This window comes from Aricia agestis, chromosome 17 (assembly GCF_905147365.1).
Source record: "Aricia agestis chromosome 17, ilAriAges1.1, whole genome shotgun sequence".
In the NCBI taxonomy this organism is placed as follows: Eukaryota; Metazoa; Arthropoda; class Insecta; order Lepidoptera; family Lycaenidae; genus Aricia; species Aricia agestis.
Genome location: NC_056422.1, coordinates 4,463,439 through 4,485,020, shown reverse-complemented (window position 1 = coordinate 4,485,020; position 21,582 = coordinate 4,463,439).

Genomic DNA, 21,582 nt, shown 5'->3' with positions numbered 1-21,582 from the left:
AAGCTTCGCAGATATTTTATTTTGCACTAAACTAAATGATTTAGTCCTAGTTGTCGAAAATATATTTATAATTTACCTAAATAGGCAATTTTCTGAATATATTTTCTTTTTCAAAACTTTAAAATGGCTGCAGTTTCTGAACCCACCGCTTAAATAAAAAAAACGCTCTTATTATTTTTTATCAGCTTTACCTAATGTAAAAAACCTACTAGGTCTGCATGACGCTCGAGTACAAAGCCAGCACAAATAGCACCCTCCCCTCCCCTACCGACTCTCGCTAGATAACCGACTTTTAGCGTAACAAAGTAGCGTATAACATTTAAAAGCATTTTCTAACTTATCTATTTCATTGCGTTTTGTGATAATTTGATCAAAGCGCTAAATTGATAAACTACCGTCTACCGATGAGATATTAAGACCGGACAAACAGCAACCAATGAAAAGAGATCTACAAGTTAAGACAAAATTCTTAACCCTTTGCCCTTTAGTTAGTATGAGGGACGGTTCGAGGCATGCGTTGCCTTGGAAAGTTCATAGTTTGATAAGATTACGATTTAGTCACGAAAGTTTTCAGACTTATAGCAAGTTATTGTAATCCAGTGATCAAATCTAGCACTTGAATTACTACTGGAGTAATATACATGGTGTAACAAAAATAAGTAATAATACTTTAGGGTGTGTACGTGTTCCTTGTAGAGAGTTCACTGTGAAAGTAGCAGCGCTGACAGACCAATTTTTTTCCACTTTTGTATGGGGAAACTCGTGACGCTCGGACCCTTGCCCACACAAAAGTGAAAAATAAATTTCGTCTTTCAGAGCTGCTACTTTCACAGTGAACTCTCTACAAGGAACACGTACACACCCTAAAGTATTATCACTTATTTTTGTTACACACTGTAGAGTGCGAGTCGGACTCGCGCACGAAGGGTTCCGTACAGTTATAGAGCAAAAATAGGTCAAAAATTGTGTTTTTTGTATGAGAGCCGCCTTCATTTTTTTATTTTATTTTAATATTATTATTAATTATTAAAGTACACATACAATCAAGGATTTCGTGAAAATTTCGAATCTCTACTAGTTACCATTATTGAAATCGAGCAAAAAAGGCCAACAAAATCACGTTTGTTGTATGGGTCCCCTAGGTCCTAAATATTTATTTTATTTTGTTTTTCGTATTTGAATTGTTATAGTGGCAACAGAAATACACAATCTGTGAAAATTTCAGAAGTCTAGCGGTTCTTGAGTTACAGCCTGGAGACAGACGGACAGACATCGAAGTCTCAGTAATACGGTCCCGTTTTTTACCTTTTAGGTACGATCCAAAAGGGTTCCCCCTAAAAATGCATTCCAGTATTCGAGTGCTGGTCCATTACAGGAATGTAAGCCGGCTATTAGAATTAGACTGACGTGGATTTACACATGTACCTACAGGAAAATGTTTACAAGAAATAAATTATAAGCAAAAAACTTTTTGAAAAAAAGCTGTTATTGAAATACTTTAAAAGGAAGAAACTCCTTAAAAATTCGAACTATTAAGTTATATCCTCAATGTATTATACAATATGAGATGATAATAAGAGCTTGTCGCGTGAGTTGATCCTCCATCATTATATTACGAAACCACAATTATTATAATGTTTATTTATGTACCTATATTTTTGTAATAGCTAGGTAAAGCCCTTGACAAAATATTGAACGTACAACTGCGCCGCAGGCTGAAAAAGATTGGGAACCCCTGGCTTAAACGGTTAAAGGAAACTATTCTTTATTCTTAAAGTGTTAACTTCCACTGCTTTATAACTTAGGTAGTATTATATGTACACAGTACAGATGTTTACTACCTAACTTAGGCGTAAAGAAATGTGTGTATTTTATTCTAGACATTAAGCCCTTAGACGTTACAACTTTTAATTAAGTTCAGACTTTTGCTGTAAAAAGTTTGATAAAGTTCTACCAAAAATACTTATTGATTATGACGAATGAAAAGCTTAATAAAGCTACTCAATAAACTTAATGATTATTAGATAACTAGCTGTTGCCCGCGACTTCGTCCGCGTTAGTATAGTAGATCACAATTCACATCCACAGTATTATTTATTGTACAAAAATATTCAATGTACAGAATTGACTTTCCTACGATTTTATTATATATATATATAGATGTTCCGCGCGGCTTTGCTTGCGCAATTTAGGAATTTCACGCAACCGTACATTTTTTCGCAAAAAAATAGCCTTTGTTCCTTCACGTAGTCTATTCTTCATGTTTGCCATATAACATAAAAATTGCTCCAGTAGTTCTTAAGATAATAAGCAATTTCAAATAATTTTCCTCCGTTTTCTCCACATTTTCCTCTATTTCTTTGCTCCTATTAGTTTTAGCGTGATAAAATATAGCCTATAGCCTTCCTCGATAAATGGGCTATCTAACACTGAAATAATTTTTCAAATCGGACCAGTAGTTCCTGAGATTAGCGCGTTCAAATAAGCCCTTTCATATAATTTCCTCCGTTTTTTCCACATTTTCCTCTATTTTTTCGCTCCTATTAAACTTAGCGTGATAAAATGTAGCCCATAGCCTTTCGCGATAAATGGGCTATCTAACACTGAAAGAATTTTTCAAATCGGACCAGTAGTTCCTGAGATTAGCGCGTTCAAATAAGCCCTTTCATACAATTTCCCCCGTTTTTTCCACATTTTCCTCTATATTTTTTGCTCCTATTAGTCTTAGCGTGATAAAATGTAGCCTATAGCTTTCCTCAATCAATGGGCTATCCAACAGTAAAATAATTTTTCAAATCGGACCAGTAGTTCCTGAGATTAGCGCGTTCAAACAAACAAACAAACAAACTCTGCAGAATTATAATATTAAGTATAGATAATCATTAAGTTTAACGTATCAATTGAAAAGGTAGCAAAGTTGCAAAGCAACAAAATAAGAAAACAAAAATACGTGCGGCACTCCCTGAGTGCCGCGGTAAAGATATGGTATAGCATTTATTATTAACTTATGCAATTATAATTCACATACGTCTAGTCGCACGTGTTAGATTTGAAAGAAAGTATAAATATAAAAACATACTTAAAGTAAATTTTAATCAAAGTATTAAAGCAGATTTTACGTAGTAATAGTATTATTCAATAATTTATTAAATTTATTCAAAGGGCTTGAAAATAACAGAAAGTTATATAGATCCATTTAAGCATTTATTTAGCAAGGTTCATAATATTGAAACAACGTAAGTACTTCCTATTAACCATTTATAGCTTGGTATACATCCACTAGTTTACTTAAACAGTTAAATCACTATATTATATCACATTATGACTTTACACAAACATTATGGCTGTAGAAAGTAATACTTATCTTTAACACGTCAAATAGAGATGCTTCTTCTATCATGGCCCGAGCAAAAGTGTCGGAACACGTAAAGAACAGTCTTTAATAACGTGTCCCCACTCTTCGACCCGCCCACTGGTACAGTTTAAATACAAAATAGTACTAGTTTCATTATTAGCATAGATTCTAAACTATTTACATATTTTTAAAACAATCATAAAATCATAATATTTATGTAATATGTATTAGTTAAAAATGTAATACTATAACACACGCACACAAACACCGTGCCGAAGGCTGCCAAACTGAAACGATGTGATGATGCACAGCATCACCGTAGGGGTGTTAGGTTTATTTTCGTTACGGAATTTCTTGATTCGTTCGCCGCGCTCAAAGCCCGCGAATCGCGATACAAGCTATATGCAATACCTTAAAAATATATATTTTACTAGCTGTCCCGGTGAACTTCGTGTCACTTTAAAACCTTCCCTGGACTTCTACGAATATTTTAAGACTAAAATCAGCCCAATCCGTCCAGCCGTTTTCGAGTTTTAGCGCGACTAACACATTTTAAAATCCATTTTTATATATGTTACGCTCAAAGACCGAAAACGCTCAGTGAGCGAAAAAATGGCTCACAACGCGTTGTGGTCATAGTGAAACGGCCACGACGCGAAATTCGCGTCGTGGCCCTAGTGAAAACGGCCACGACGCGTTCTGGTAATCACAGAAATACCACAAAGCGAAATTCGTGTCGTGGCTGTCGTGCTATTCGACCACAACGCGTTGTGGTAATCGAGAAAAGCCATTACGCGTTCTGAGCATTTAAAAACAGCCACGACGCGAATCCGTGTTGTGGCCCTAATGAAAACGGCCACGACGCGTTCTGAAACCAAGTTAGTTACTCAGGAGTAATTTTATAGCGCCCAAGTGTGTGCGCACCACACAAGAGCACTCTGGTTTCAATGAAACTAGGCCAGTTGAGCAGAAGTCATTTCATAGTGCCCAAGTGTGTGTGCAATACACAAGAGCACTCTGGTTTCAATGAAACCAGGCCAGTTACGCATGAGTTATTTTTATATTGCCCAAGCGTGTGCGCAATACACAAGAGCACTCTGGTTGTTACGCAGGAGTTATGTTATAGTGCCCAAGTGTGTGCGCAATATACAAGAGCACTCTGGTTTCAATGAAACCAGGCCAGTTAAGCAGGAGTAATTTGCGCACACTCTTGGGCACTATAAAATTACTCCTGCGTAACTGGCCTAGTTTCATTGAAACCAGAGTGCTCTTGTGTATTGCGCATACACTTGGGCGCTATAAAATTACTCCTACTCAGGAGTTTAACTAACTAACCTGGTTTCAGAACGCGTCGTGGCCGTTTTCATTAGGGCCACAACACGGATTCGAGTCGTGGCTGTTTTTAAATTCTCAGAACGCGTCGTGGCCGTTTTCACTAGGGCCACGACGCGAATTTCGCGTCGTATATATATATATATATATATATATATATACGACGCGAAATTCGCGTCGTCGCTTTCCCGGGACTCAAAGAATCTCCGTACCAAAATCAGCAAAATCGGTTCAGCGGTTTGGGCGTGAAGAGGTAACAGACAGACAGACACAATATTAGTAAGGATTTATAAACCCTGTCATAATCTTAACAAGAGCAAATAATATTATTATGATAAACAAGATTTGTCGGTCTGTTTTATTGTAATCTATATGAAACAGGCAATTTGAGCTCAGTTAATGTAACAATTTACAAATTGAAGCCACATAGCTCTGTGGCTCTACGTTTCATTGTTACGTTGCGTCGCCGCAGCGTTGCCGCAGGATGAGGAGTTATTTGAGACAGAATTACTGTATGCTAATAATATAGATTAGCTTTACTTTTTACTATATTAATCTGTTGTTTCATACTAAAGTGCCTCAGTGCATTGAACTTTTATCGTATCTGTTATAAAAATGTATCCATTCTCCAGCAAAATAAATAATTATTAAGTATATTATCATTCCAAATTGCGTTCCGTTGAAACTTCGCAACGACACATGGATGGTTGCGGTGCAGTGTTTCAACGGAACGACGGGCAAGATATGAAGGGGAATAAATAATAATACGTTATGATGTTACCATCTTGTATCGCAACAACGCTCCATGCGTTGTTAAAACGCATCACTCATCATACAATGCGTTCTTTCAACGAAGAAACGCATCGCAACGCATTGAATAATGTGGCCTCGCTTCTATGATACCCCCCCCCCCCCCCCATAAAGTTAGGAAAAAAGCGAATATCCAACTTTTCTTGCAGAAAACGTAATGAGCGTAAACCCTTTCCGCCTTTTGCTCGCACTTGACCGACTTTTCACAAAACAGTTGTGTGTTGTGTGTCGAAGTTAGTTAAGCGTATGTTAGAAGTTTTATTACATTGTGTTGGGTGAAACTTGGTATATTAATATCAATAGGTTATTGAATTACACATCATCTTTATGATTTTGGTTAGATGCAAAATAATAATGTTTGTACAGAAATAAGAGTTATAAAACGAAATTTGCTGACTTCAATTTCCAAAAACGTTTTTAAACAATTATCAAGACGATTTATAGTCATCAGCTCGACTCACACTTGGCCGCATCTGTAGCCCTAGCACGGTGACCAGTGGAAATGCGAAAGTATAGACAAACTGTGGAGATATGGTGGAGATAAACTTAAGGTGTCGTTCCAAACTTTTTTCGTCCCGAAAAAATCAATTAAAATGCCTCTTTATGACAGACTATAGTCACAAACTGTGGAGATAAACTTAAGGTGCCGTTCCGATCTTTTTTCGTTCCGAAAAATTCAATTCAAATGCCACTTTATGACAGAATATAGGTACCTAGTCCTAAAAATTCATACAACATCTCACTTTATTTATGACATATACTATAGTCTGTCATAAAGTGGCATTTTAATTAAATTTGAAAAAGATGTCGCTAGTTGACACGATTCACGTCAGCTCCGCGAAAAAAATTGCTAAAAAATATAAATAAAAACTTTTTAACAACAAGTGCATTAAAAAACAACATATCTAGTGACAATACATAAGTGGAAACGTTATCTTTGTGAAAAATTAAGTGCATCTGTGTTTTTTACTTAATGAACACCAACCAAAATAAACTTGACAATATAACAAAAACAATAATTAATTATTAGAACCAAATTTGTGTCAGTGCCTAAAAAAGTGTCTTCAATGAAAATATTAACATTCCAGTGCCAAAAGTGAATTACAAACATTTTTTAATAAAAGTAAAAAGAACAAAGAACTATCCTAATTAAATTCTACCCTAAAGACTAAATTATTGTTAACAAATAAATTAAGCAGAAACAGACTGTAAAAGTTGCACGTCTACGTAACACACTGGTTGGCGTAATGCTCCAGTAGTTTATTTTAACGTATGAAACCAGGTTCGATCCCAGCTATCCGGCAAGTGAAACTTTTTCAAACAAAACACTACTAAAACGAATTGATGCATAATATGTCGTAAAAAGGAAAGGAAGATTTTATACTGTATTCACACTTCTGTTTAGTATTCGACATAAAACATAATATTAGTACTCCTATCAGCCAACAGAGGGCGCTATAACAAGATTACAATCGTCAACTAAAACAGAACTTCAATATTAGTAAAATGGATAGTCCGAATTATGTGACGATCAGACCAAAAAAATTATTCCATTCTAAATCATTTGAATCACTTAATCAGAACAATAATGAGTACCTCAGTTTGTCAAGTTGTTCATCTAACTCTGAGCTATTACACAAAAGTTTTGATCTGTCTACGTTAGAACCTGAGAACATGACAAGTATGCAAAAGAAAGTAAAAAATCTAACGTCTTTATTAGAGAGCACACAGAACGAATTAGATAATATTATTATTGAGAATAACAGCCTCAAGAAAGAAATAATACACTTAAACCAACAAGTAGAGTCACTAAAATTACTATGTGCTAGTCCGTGCTCTTCAAAACCAAGTAGAAATAGCAGTATTCGGTCTTCTAAAAAGAATAAAGCAGCGGAAAAATTGACAAGAGAGCCTACTAATAAAATAATAACACCTTTCAAGATCAGCGTTAAAACAAAAGAATGTAATCATAAAGAGGTCCAGACAGAGACATATTCAAACTCTCCATTGCAACAAGTAAAGTCTAAAAATACTATTTACATATTTGGAGGACGTCAATGCAGGGGTTTAGCTAATACGCTGAGGAAAACAAGACAGAACAATAATTATGAAAAGCTTGAAATTGTATCGTTTTTGAAAATTGGAGCGTCTACGGAAGAAATTATAAAGACTGTAAATTTATATAACATTACAAGTAACGATAAAATAGTGTTATGTATAGGTGAACATGATTGTAATCCAATGAAAATTATGTCAGAGCTATGTTGTTTCCTTAAAACTTTGAAATTAAATGTTCCAATATTTATTCTTAGTGTTATCCGTAACATACATCTTAATGAATGGAAATTGAATAATATGATTCAGATGACATGTAATAGTTTTAAGAATTGCGAATTTATAAATCTGTCTAACTTATATAAAATTAATAATTTGAACATATGTAAATTAATTAGTTCTTCTATTGATAATAAGTATTATGAGTCTAATTTCTTACATTTTAAGCCAAAAAGAACAATATACAGCATGCAAAATAAAATAAAATTAAACTTTTCAAAATTCCGTAAAAATATACAGTTAAATAGTAGGAACTCTCATACTTACAAAAATAACATTTCAGATAAAAACTTAAATATAATAAATAATAAAATTACTACAAACCCTGACAATAAATTACAGAAAAAAATTACAGACTACTTCAAGACTACTACAAGTTTTTTTCGAGACAAATCAAAAACAACAAATTAAATTGTTACACCAAAATATAGCTAGTTTTCACAGCAAAAGATGTTTACTGGAGACTGCTCTTGCACAACTCCATGATTCTAATAAACAACCTGATATTGTTTGTTTAAGTGAAACTTTTATTAAAAAGGGATCTGAATGTAACTTGCATCTAAATAATTTCAAATTAGCAGCACATTATAGTAGAGAAAATAAACAAAAAAGGGGAGGTGTATGTATACTTGTTAGTAAAGGCTGGTCATTTGAATATAACAATCTTCATTTAGATATGTCTATCGATCATGTGTTTGAGTGTTGTGGAATTGAAATATTAGGACTTAATATTGTCGTACTTTGTTTATATAGAACTCCAAATTCAAACAGTATTGTATTCTTCCAAAAATTAGATCTGCTACTTCATAAGCTAACCAAAAATAAACACAAACGTATTATAATAGCTGGGGACTTAAATATAAATTTATTAAAACATGATAAAGAAGCAAATTTCTTACGTGATATATCTAAAAATTATAATATGACTATACACTTTAGTGACCCTACTAGACATTTAACCTGTATCGATAATATCATAAGCAACTTACCAGATGTAACAGCTGAACTATTGCATTTAGGTCTTTCAGACCACAATACGGCACAACAAATATCATTCCCGATAGATATAAAAAAACGCTCTATAACTGAAATTCATTACACATTCAAACGGGACTATAGTAACATAAATATTGAAAAATTTAAAAAATATTTAGCTAGCCTCACGTTTTCGGAATGTCTGAATAAAAATAATTACAATGACGCTTTTAATAACTTTTATGACCTCTTTTTATTATTATACTTACTTTGCTTTCCTGTCATTCGCTTTAAAACATCTATTAATAAGAAAACCGTGCCTAATTGGATTACCAAAGGCCTTAAAATTAGCAGCAAAATGAAAAGAAAGTTACAAGTAACATATTATAAGAGTAAATCTGAAATAGCAAAAAATAGATATAAAAAATATTCAAAAATACTAAGAACATGTTTTAGGCACGCCGAAAAAAATTACCACAGCAAGTATATTGAAAATTCGAAAAATAAATGTAAAGCCTCATGGAACATTATCAAAAAGTGTTCTAATCTGTGCAATGACAAAACATTTATTAAAGAAATTAATATTAACAAGAATATAATAGATACTCCGCAAGAAATAGCAAATGCTTTTAATAATTATTTTATTGATACATCAAATCTGGACATAAATTCTAATTCTATTAATAACCGAAAATTTGACATGCCTAATCATAATAATAAAAGTATTTTCTTATATCCGTGTACATGTAAAGAAACTCTTCAGATAATTGACTCTCTAAAAAATACAAATGCTGTTGGTCATGATGAGATATCCACAAAAATAATAAAAAAGTGTAAACACGTGTTGGCCCCAATCCTAACATATCTAATAAATCAATCATTTTGTGAAGGAACTTTTCCAGATAAATTAAAATTGTCAGTTATCAAGCCTCTACACAAAAAGGGTGATAAAAAACAACTAAATAATTATAGACCTATTACGCTTGTTCCCATATTTTCAAAAATATTTGAAAAAGCTATGCATAGAAGGATCACTAGCTTTATAAAAAAATATGATATCATAAAAAACGAACAGTTCGGTTTTCAAAAAAATAAATCAACGCTACAAGCTTGTTACAATCTAACGAACCAGATCATAAATGCCATGGATAATCGAGAATATGCTACTGTAATATTTATTGACATGACCAAGGCGTTCGACTTTGTATCACATGAAATACTCCTCAACAAACTAGAACGACTAGGAATCAGAGGGCCTGCCTTAGCTTGGATAAAATCGTTTATCTCCGATAGAACACAATATACTGAAATAGAATATATAAATATATACAAAGAATTAAATAAATGTAAATCTAGAAGTAAGTTTAATTGTTATGGAGTGCCTCAAGGCTCAGTATTAGGTCCACTGTTATTTCTTTTTTATATAAATGACATTCCCTATTTGACTAAGCTTTATAAATTGACATTATTCGCAGATGACATTTCTATTTTATTTACACATAAGAAAATTGACATAGCGAAAATTGAATCTGACATTAATAAAACACTAAAGACCATCATTGATTGGCTGACATTAAATAATTTACAAATAAATATAAGTAAAACGAAATACATACAATTCATAAATTACAATAAAAAACCACTAAGACTACAACTATCTTACGAAAATCAACAAATTACGGAGGTTCATGATAACTTATTCTTGGGGATTCAGATAGACAGATATTGTAATTGGCAGGCTCACATAGATAGAGTATGTAATAAAATTAATAGATTTGTGTTTGTTCTAAGTAGTCTTACGAGGACAGTGAACGAACATGCAGCGTTAATGGCTTATCACGGCTATGTGTCAACTGTTCTTAGCTATGGACTTATTATTTGGGGAAATTCCTCACATATAGACAAGGCATTTATAGCTCAAAAGAAATGCCTTAGAGCAATAGCTAAAAAACCGCCGTATGAATCTTGTAAGCCAGTGTTTAAAAAATTTAACATTCTGCCTTTACCGTGCATATACATTCTAGAGGTATTTAAATTTGTCATCAAAAATAAGAATTCTTTTACACAATTGATAGATAAATACCCCACGAAATATTTTCGTAATCAACACAGATTAATTATAGACAGAAAACCCAAAACAACTATTTTCCTTAAAAATAGCCACTCCATGTGTGTTAAAATTTACAATAAGGTGCCGGCACATTTAAAAGGTTTAACATACAATAGATCTGTAAGAGAACTGAAAAAAATGCTAATGAATAAGTGTTATTACAGTGTAAAAGAATTCTTAGAGTCGTAAACTTACCTGTGATATATTATCTTTTATTATTATTATTTTAAGGATGGTAAAATGACATATGGAATGAGATTAATTTCTAATTTGTTGTATTTGTTATATTTAATTTTAGTATTTTAAATTGACATGCTATGTATAAAATTAGTGGTTCATTATTTATTAAGTATAATTTATTTTAGGAGTATTGATTGAATTGTAATTTTTTATTTTTTATTTTATAATATAGTATTATTTTAGGAATTTAAAATGAATTGTTATAAATGACTATTATGTACTTAGATTTAAGACTATATTGCACACCATGTATGTGGTATAAATTACAATACTTGACATAGATACTCAATGAAATATTTTTACCAGTAGCTTAGTAATATAATATATAATAATGTAATTGAACTTTGACAATAATAATAATTTGCATGCCTCATATAGGTTAGAATAAGTTGCACCTCCTGTATTATAAATCTGTAACATCTTTTCACCTACTTATTCTGCAAATAAATGATTTGATTTGATTTGATTTGATTTTTGTCGGTCGCGATTAGCCGCTATAAAGATCGGAACGGCACCTTAAGTTTATGTCCACAGTTTGTCTAAACTTTCGCATTTCTACTTTTCGCCGTGCTAGCACTACTGATGCTATTACTTAAAAGTATATTGTGCAATAAAATATGTTTATTACGCAGCTTGGGGGATGAAAATAAAAACGCGAAAGCAGTAAATACGACGCCTTTTAAGATATCTATTGGTTTGATATTATTTTTCCCGAATGAAACATCTATTTCGCAATAACCGTGTTTTGGTACGTTATAAAAGAAGCTTATGTTCGGAATTTCATAAAGAATATCAAGCTAAAGTAGATTAAATTATAATAAAAATGGTTTGTCAAAGGTACATTTAGGTATAATAAGCCGTTACTGGAGGTAAATTAAATTCTATGTGAACACAATAACGGTTTTTAGCGCTCCGTTCGCGAAGAAAAGCCTTTGTTATTAATGTGAAGTCATATAAATTACATCTAAATTAAAATACTGATATTTTAGTTTATGAATGATACTGGTTTATACCAAATATTTTGCCTGCTTCTTCGTTTGTGTAGAACATGTATATTGCGCGGAAACCGTTATAATATTTCCACAATGGAAGTAAGTAAAAGAAGTGGGATTTCACCAAACACACATAAAACTTAGTTTTATAAAACTTAGTTCCCATTGAACGCGTTCATGCTGCGACGTAAATCTCGTTTTGTTTCGATTGGATTTCATAAACTTCTTTTGATCGCGATTATTAAATCTAAGTTTACGTGACGTAACGCGATTATTTTATATGTTTTCATCATTTTAAAGCCTTTTCACGTTAATTTAACTACAAAATGGCAATAAACAATACATAAACTAAAGGAAAATACTTAAACAAGGACGACGCGGGTTCATCGCCAAATTAGTTTTTTCTCAATAACTCGATAAATATACAACATTAAAAAATCCGCTAAGTCGGTTTCTCAATGATAGAATTTTATACAATGTGTTAAAATACTTAAAATATTAACTTAGTTCAATGCAAGGTTATTGAAATATATGAAAAATTCGTGAAAATTAGATGCATCTTTGTGATTTCTTTCTGTCGAGAAAATTTTAAGATATCGTGTTTTTGCTCAAAAGTCAGATCGAATTCTTGGAAATATAATGTAGTATCTCATTTTAGAAAATGAAACAATTCGGGGCTTATTTTCAAGTAAGTATAAAAATGAATTATAAAACCGAAAATTTTGGGTTAGTCGCCCCTTGAAATAAATAAATAATACCTAGTCTTTTATAAATTATCGAAAGTCCCTAGAATTTCACGGGAACGAAATCGCGTACAACAAGTTGAAAATTATTGTTGACAATTCTTTCCATTTTTCTCTTTTACGACGAAATGGACTTCGAAAAAGAACGATATATTCTAGAAGGCATTCGTCGTTGTCAAGACGGACTTTTCTGATAATCCGTTTGAAATATCCAATAAGATGTACAGAGGAAATTGCATCGATTTTGGTTTGAAAAGTACGACTATAAGTAGCAATTTTGTGTGCACTTTACGAAGATAAATCGACGTTATTGTGATTGTATCTATCTTTAAGTTATATTACCAAGACTGATAATATTAAAAGATATCTTTGACAAAGGTAAAAAAAATCGAATAGTAAAATGGGAGCTTAGCCAACACTTTTTTTAAGGAATTGTAGGCTTAGTACGTGAAAAAATTATAAAAAAATAAAAGCGACAAAGGATATGGGCGAAAAGCTCATAGAACACTCTAATTGTTTGTAATTAAAACAATAAAACCTTTTAAAAACACTGCAAAATTTTTAGACATTTATAAGGTTTCCTGTACAGACTGATGTGTTATGCTTAGTGACTTTGGATGCAGGATACACTTTCATGATGTGAGAACTCATTGTCTGAGATCACTACCACTTCAGAATTGCTTAAGCAACTCCAAGCATATACCACTGTATAATATGCTTGGCGTTAATCAAGCAATGATAAAATTAATGTACATACGCCTGTCTTTAAAGGCTCTAAAGTTCTGTTCAGTGACTTCCTTTCTATCATTACACTAATGAAAACTCACCAACTCAACATAATATAATATTATGCTCAAATATAACTATAATCGTCGATATAAATTTTAAGGAGAGATCTCAAAGATCTCATGATCAAATTGCTAACTTGGTAACCTAAACACCAAGGTCGAATCATTTACATTGAATGAACATTATATTTTTTTAAATCGTTCGACAAATTCGGGTTTCGATCTTAAAGACGATTAAAAGTACCAATAATAGAGTTATAATTAGATAATTCATGGTCTGGTGACTGGTGGTAGTGATGATGATGAATGTAACTTGCATAGTAGCATATGCTTTCAGTTCTTAAACCAACTTCGAAAGCCGCAAACTTGTATTTATAAGGAAACCGGAGTTCTCTTAGCACCTTCGGAACCATGGTATATTATCTAATTGCAAAATCTTGCTTTTTGCTAGCATATGCTTAGGATACTTCTCATATAATCGAAATCACTATATGTTTCCATATAAATTTTGAGGAGTTCCCCCGATTACTATGGTGCTATGGTGGCTATGGTGGAATAGCGGTGATGATGATGATGATTAATTAAATTTCCATAGTAGTATATGCTTTCAGTTCTTAAGACAACGCTGAAACCCCCAAATATGTATCTATAAGGAGTAAGGAGTTCTGTTCACCACCTTTGAACCATGGTGTATTCTGGTGCAAAATCTTACTTTTTTGTAACATATGCCTGAAATACTTCATAAGAAACAAAAAGAACCATATGTTTCCATTTGAATTTTGAGGAGTTCCCTCGATTACTCATGGATCCCATCATCAGGTCACCACTTTTGTGAAAATGGGACCAAATTGGAGTGAAACCTAATATAACAAAACAAAAATTTTGAAAATCGGTTCACAAACGGCGAAGTAATCGTTGAACATACATAAAAAAAAAACATATTCACAGCCGAACGTATAACCTCCTCGTTTTTGGAAGTCGGTTAAAAAGTACATAAATCGTTAAGTTTTGGAGAAGGAATCAGGGGACAACGAATCGTTGATTTTCTGCAGTTGTCTCTATCGCGTTCTGCGGTATAGGTTTGAGGTGTGGGAGACAGCTATAGATATTATACGTACTTTTTTTTCATTTCTCTAGCCCCTGGTGTATCCTCTTAAGAGCTCACCTGACTCTAAAAATCAAACATCGTCCTTCTCTCTTCACACTCACGCCCGTCTTTCATATGCCAGGTGAAAAAGGACGACGCGGAATCATCGCCGAATTAGTTATACTTGAATAAAAGACGAACGAAAGAATGTAGTATCAATAAAAGAATGTAGTATCAATCCTTAGGTATGGCCTGCTACTCTGGGGCAACTCGACGGACGTAGACAAGGCATTCATTGCACAAAAAAAATGTGTGCGTGCGATGTGTGGCAAGCCACCGTACGAGTCCTGCAAACCACTGTTCCAAAAACTAAGTATAATGACTCTGTCGAGTATGTACATATACGAATTAGTTAATTACGCAAAAATAAATTATAAAAGTTTCAAGAAAGCACGTGACATATATCCCAGAAACAAAAGAAACCCTGACAGATTAGTACTTGACGTCATTCCAAAATACGCAATGTACCAAAAACAATATTATCCTATGTGCATAAAAGCATATAAGTAACGCTATTCCTAATAATATAAAAAATCTACCATACAAAAAATTTAAAAAGGAAATAGTAAAATGATTAAAAATTAAAAACTTCTACTCTATAAATGAATTACTCAACTCAAAAAATGATATACATTTGTAATTATATTATTGTAATAACGTTGACTTAATTCTATATAATATAATTCTTCTTTTATTTTAATCATTGTGACCATAATTTAATTAATTTTCGTATATAATTGACCATATTACTATAATTTAATAATTACTATGACATACATTTATTCTAATTATTTCGTATAAACTTGATGTCTTCTCTGTTTTTCTTTCCTATTGTAATTTGTAATAATTAATAATTTTAAACAATGATTGTACTGACATGTCATCTACGATTTATCACACTACCAATTTGTTATTTTAATTATTACTTGGACGAATGTTGACTTCCAATAATATTTAATGATTAATGTTAATTTTGGACAAATAAGAGTTACTTTAAATTTTTACAATAATTATGTATATTTGCATGCTATTTTATAATATAGCTAAAAGTGTTAGACTATAAGAACATCATTACCACCTACTGTATTACACTTTTAGAGCAAATAAATAAATGAATTGAATTGAAATTGAATTGAACTATAATGATTATGAAAAAAGTGTTTTGAGCAAATTTAGGTTTTATCAATACCTTTTTAGATATTAAAAAATATTAAAGAGAAGACAGCAAACTTCGAAGATCCAAGCAAAAATGTGTCTAAAACAAGGTTTTTTGTAAAAAAGAAACTATCGAGCATTTTTTGAGTAATCGTGTTTTCGTCTTGAGCATTTAATCTTTATGAACTGAAGTTACTTGTGTCAAAAAATCAGTTATCTAGACCTTACAGATTTTGAGATCTGGGTTAAAGTATGTAGTCAAGTTAGGGTCATATGGGCTCTAAAGGTACATCAATTACATGTGAAAGTATTGTCATGAGTCGGCGATTCCGAAAATTGAGTCTATACTATAAAGTATAATCGGTGCTCTTTGTGAATCGATTAAACCCTGTAACTGGTCACGAAATATCGTAGTTTGATAAGTGGGGTATTTTAGGCATTTCTTTTGTTGGAAATCACCTTTGAGTCCTTTGCGTGAGTTATGTAATGCTACGCTGACGCAGGTGGCTTTCCGATCCGCGCGGCACGTGACTGCGATCGACAAAAATTAAAAAAACTAAGTGTAGCACTCGGGGACTGCCGCGGTATTTTTAACCGACTTCCAGAAACATATAACAGCAAGGTTATACGTTCGGCTGTGGATATGTTTTTTTTTTATGTATGTTCAACGATTACTCCGCCGTTTGTGGACCGATTTTCAAAATTTTTATTTTGTTGTATAGGGTATTACTCCAATTTGGTACCATGTTCAGAAAAGTGGTGACCTGATGATGGGATCCATGAGTAATCGAGGGAACTCGTCAAAATTCAAATTGAAACATATGATTTTTTTGGTTTCATATGAAGTATTCTAGGCATATATTACCAAAAAATTTGATTTTGCACCAGGATATACCATGGTTCGAAGGTGGCGAACAGAACTCCTTACTCCTTATAGATACATGTTTGGGGGTTTCGGCGTTGTCTTAAGAACTGAAAGTATGCAAATTTCATTAATCAGCATCATCATCACCACCATTCCACAATATTTTGTCATAGAATTCTGCATTCTTAGCTGGTACCGTCTTCAAAATAATGAAGATTGTGTAGATATTAATAGTTGAGGTTTAGGAGAGTTATGCATAAGGCACATTAAAGAGTAAGAATTATTTAACACTTTTTTGTTCATTATAAATTATTATTGTTTTTACCCTGGAAGTTGGTTTTAATTTTTTGTTAAAAATAATAATTGCATAGCATTTTCATCAACTTATGCAATAATTATAATTCGCATACCTACGTCTAGTCGCGCGCACACAAACACCGTGTCGTCTGGCAACGCTGCTCCGACCGGCACAGCGATGCGGCGTGTTAGGCGTGGGGGTGTTAGGATTTTTTGGAACGAAGTTCCTTTTCCTGCGTTCGGCGTAAATCTGAAGGCTAGACAGAACGATATTTCACCTTGATTTGACCTCGACACTTTTTTATTAGTACCTGCATGTTAGGGGCAGATGGCGCTGATAGTAAGTATTCGTGTGCGTCAACTAGATGGCGATTTTTTAAAATAAACAGCGACGCGTTGTTAGTATTCCTGGGCGTCAATAGATGACGTTTTTAGGGTTCCGTACCTCAAAAGGAAAAAACGGAACCCTTATAGGATCACTTTGTTGTCCGTCTGTCCGTCCGTCCGTCTGTCAAGACCCTTTTTCTCAGGAACGCGTGGAGGTATGAAGCTGAAATTTATATCAATTACTCAGGTCTACTGGGTAATTGATATAAATTTCAGCTGTTGAACCCTTGAAGCTGTGAAAAAATCAAACTTCTAAGCCAACGCAATCAAAAGATACAGCCGTTTATGCCGCAAATTTTCGACACTTGCAAGGGAATCAAAACCTACAGGGTGCTTCCCGTGAACTCAGAATCTTGAAATTTGGTACGAAGCAACGTCTTATAGCATAGATAAAGGAAAAATTACGAAAACCATAAATTTTTAGTTACATCACATAATATATTTTTTTTTAATCATTTTAAACTTACTACCCATTTCCTCATAAACGCGTAGAGGTATTAAATTGAAATTCATACCAAATACTCAGGTCTATAATACCTTTAAGCTGTCGGAACCCTCGGTGCGCGAGTCCGACTCGCACTTGGCCGGTTTTTTTTTAATAATTTTTTATTGTGTATATGTATACAGGTTTTTTGAACATAAATGAATAACTTCGTTCCATTCGGGTGTCCCTTGACACCTCTCAAGTTTTTCGTAACTGAATTTATTGATTCAGTCGCCGCGCTCAAAGCTCGGGATAAAACTTATGCAATAGGTTAAAAAAATGTAGTCGCTAAGCCTGGCAATAATTTGGCTTCCAAATTTAAATTAATTACGTACTAGCCACTAGGAAAACATAATGGCCCTTCATCTTTTAAAAAAGAAAATAAAAATAACATAAAAGAAATTCAAAGTGTATTTTCCTGTAATTTAAATACAATTTACTGTTATGTGTCGACATATAAACTATATTTCGCAACATATTACGCTATCTTAACTATTACCGTCTATCTTTGCGGAAATATCTTGAGATATTTTGGCACGCGTATGTCAAGGAGGTGCCATTTCCTCTGGAAAAGATACACATCTGTCTATCTTTAGACGTTATACGGCGGTTCCCAATATTTGATCTATCTCTGGTTTTGCCCTACTAGAGATAGGAATAGCTCACATTAGACATTAGAGACATATATTTTATGTCAATTGTGAGCTATTACTATCTCTGGTAGGGAAAAACCAGAGATAGATCAAATATTGGGAACCGCCGTTAGTCCATAAAGATATATTCGAACAGTTACCGACCGCTGCAATTTAAATATTGAAAGTGCAAAAGTATAGTCTGTCAAGAAAGTCATGACAGGCGGGAAAATTCTTAAATGAAATAAAAAATAAGAGAACTTTATTAATTCGAGATAAAAATGTGCAAGGTGACAATATTTAAAATGTAATAAGCGTTCTCTGTGAAAATACAAAGAAAAAAATATACCTTTTAAGCGTGATTACGTTCAGAAAATTTTCCTGCCTGTCACGACTTTCTTGACGCACTATAGTATAGTACACGAAATGTATTAACGTCACTATGGTCCAGTGGTTTAAACTTTAAGAGGAGTCCACACCGCCCTTTTTTCCATACAAACGTTGTCCCCTGTTTCCTCCCTGGATAATGCTAGTAGAGTTATAATTTTTTTTTTTGAATATCTACGGCCACTAATACAATGTCCCTATGTTGTCTTTTTTTTCATATTTTAATTATTAAATAAGATATGAACGTTCAAAAACCCAAAAAAATGGCCAGAATTTCCGCTGTGTTCAAACGTCCAGAAAACAGATTTTGCTAGATTATACAAAAAAAAGCAAAACATAGGAACACAGCTCAAGCCTTTTCTTAATCTTTAATGAAAAAAGTACTTAAATCGGTTATGTTTTGGAGAAGGAATCAGGGGACAACGAATCGTTGATTTTCTGGATTTTCTGCAGTTGTCTCTATCGCGTTCTGCGGTATAGGCTTGAGGTAAGGGAGACAGCTATAGATATTACACGTACTTTTTTTTCATTTCTCTAGCCCCTGGTGTATCCTCTTAATGCGTGGCTCTCGACTCAGAGGCCGTTGCTTCGATTTCCGCGTTAGGAAGATATTGTTTCCAAGTCAGAACCTTACTGTCCACAAGGAAGATGATCCTTCCTGCACCTAAAATATTTAGACAGAAAGCAGCTCTTACGCTCACTATTTCATTATCTAAGGGCCTGTTTCACCACTTCCTGATAGGTGCCGGATAGGCTATCCGCAACTTAACTACAGATAGACAGATAGAGTATGGAGTATCTGTCAGATCAGTTGTGGATAGCTTATCTGGCACTTATCAGGAAGTACCGTGAAACAGGCCCTGAGCCTTGTTAATTGGCTAAGCTTTTTATCCAGTCAAGCAGTGCAAGTCGAAAACAGAAAAGCATCGCGTTACCTACTATCATTAGCGATACGACAGAATTTTTGATTTCAAACTTCGACAGTGAAATTATCGCAATAATTTTATACGTGGGAGAGCCATGCTTCGGCACGAATGGGCCGGCTTGACCGGAGAAATACCACGTTCTCACAGAAAACCGGCGTGAAACAGCGCTTGCGCTGTGTTTCGCCGAGTAAGTGAGTTTACCGGAGGCCCAATCCCCTACCCTATTCCCTTCCCTTCCCATCCCTACCCTCCCCTATTACCCTATTTCCTCTTAAAAGGACGCAACTCAACGCACCTGCAGCTCTTCTGATGCTGCGAGTGTCCATGGGCGACGGAAGTTGTTTTCCATCAGGTGACCCGTTTGCTCGTTTGCCCTCCTTATTTCATTAAAAAAAAAAGTATCTTGGCTAAGGACCGTGATATACTCAACTGTCGGTATTTTCATATTGCACGGATTGCCAAAAAAGTTTTTAATAGACTTGATGCGGACTCTGCGGATGTCGAGATCGCAAATAACTTTCAGGTTGCGGTCAGCGCACGTGACTTGCTGAACTGTTGTGAGTCGCAGAATTTCGGCTGGCAGAAATTCTGCTGCATTCAGTTTCCTACTAAAGTGGACTGTTTGATTCACACGAGCGGTCTGTCTGTTACCTCTTCACGCCTAAACCGCTGAACCGATTTTGCTGAAATTTGGTATGGAGATACTTTGAGTCCCAGGAAAGGACATAGGATACTTTTCATCCCGGGAAAATGTACGGTTCCCGCGTGATAAAGTAATTTTGGCGCAACGGAGTTGCGGGCATCATCTAGTATACAATATATTATTTAAAAATAAAAAAGTACAATATCAAGAATAGAACCGACCTAGTAACCGAGTCCGTAAACTAAAGCAATTGTTTATTAAAAACTCCATTCGCTGTGTCGGTGAGAGATTTATTAATACTGAATATCTTACGAACTAACTCAAACGCTCCCAGGGGCCCGATTTTCAAACCTCGAACGTCTCTACCACCGCAGTTTGCGGGGCTAAAAAAAAATATCCACAGCCGAACATATAACCTCCTCGTTTTTTGGAAGTCGGTTAAGAATATGGTCGCTTTGAATCATATTATGAATCATAATATGATTCTTTTTTTTTTTAATCGCAAAATTGACACTCTGCTTGCAATTCATGTCTATACTGTACTCGGCGAAACATGGCGGTAGCGGTCATTGACTCCCTGTCAGAAACATGTCATTTTCTATACAAAGCCGCGATTGCCAACATCTGACACTTCATTATCAATCGCGGTGTATATAGAAAATAACAAGTTTTTGACAGGGAGTCAATGACTTCTACCTCCATGTTTCGCCCAGTACAGTATTAAGTAATTCGTACGAATTTGACATTAGTCAGTTTGACTGTTTTGACAATTCATGTGCTGAATTGATTGAGAGGAATTGCTAAATGGGACCATTTTAGCCCCGCTACACTGGTGCTGGTGAAAAAAGTATATCTTTTAAGGTGCCCATAAACGGGACAATTTGTCGTTTCGATCGATCGTCAAGAAAATCGTCCAATCGATCTTTTGAACGTAAAATCGTTTGCGATATTGCTACACACGTACAATTTGTCGTTCGATT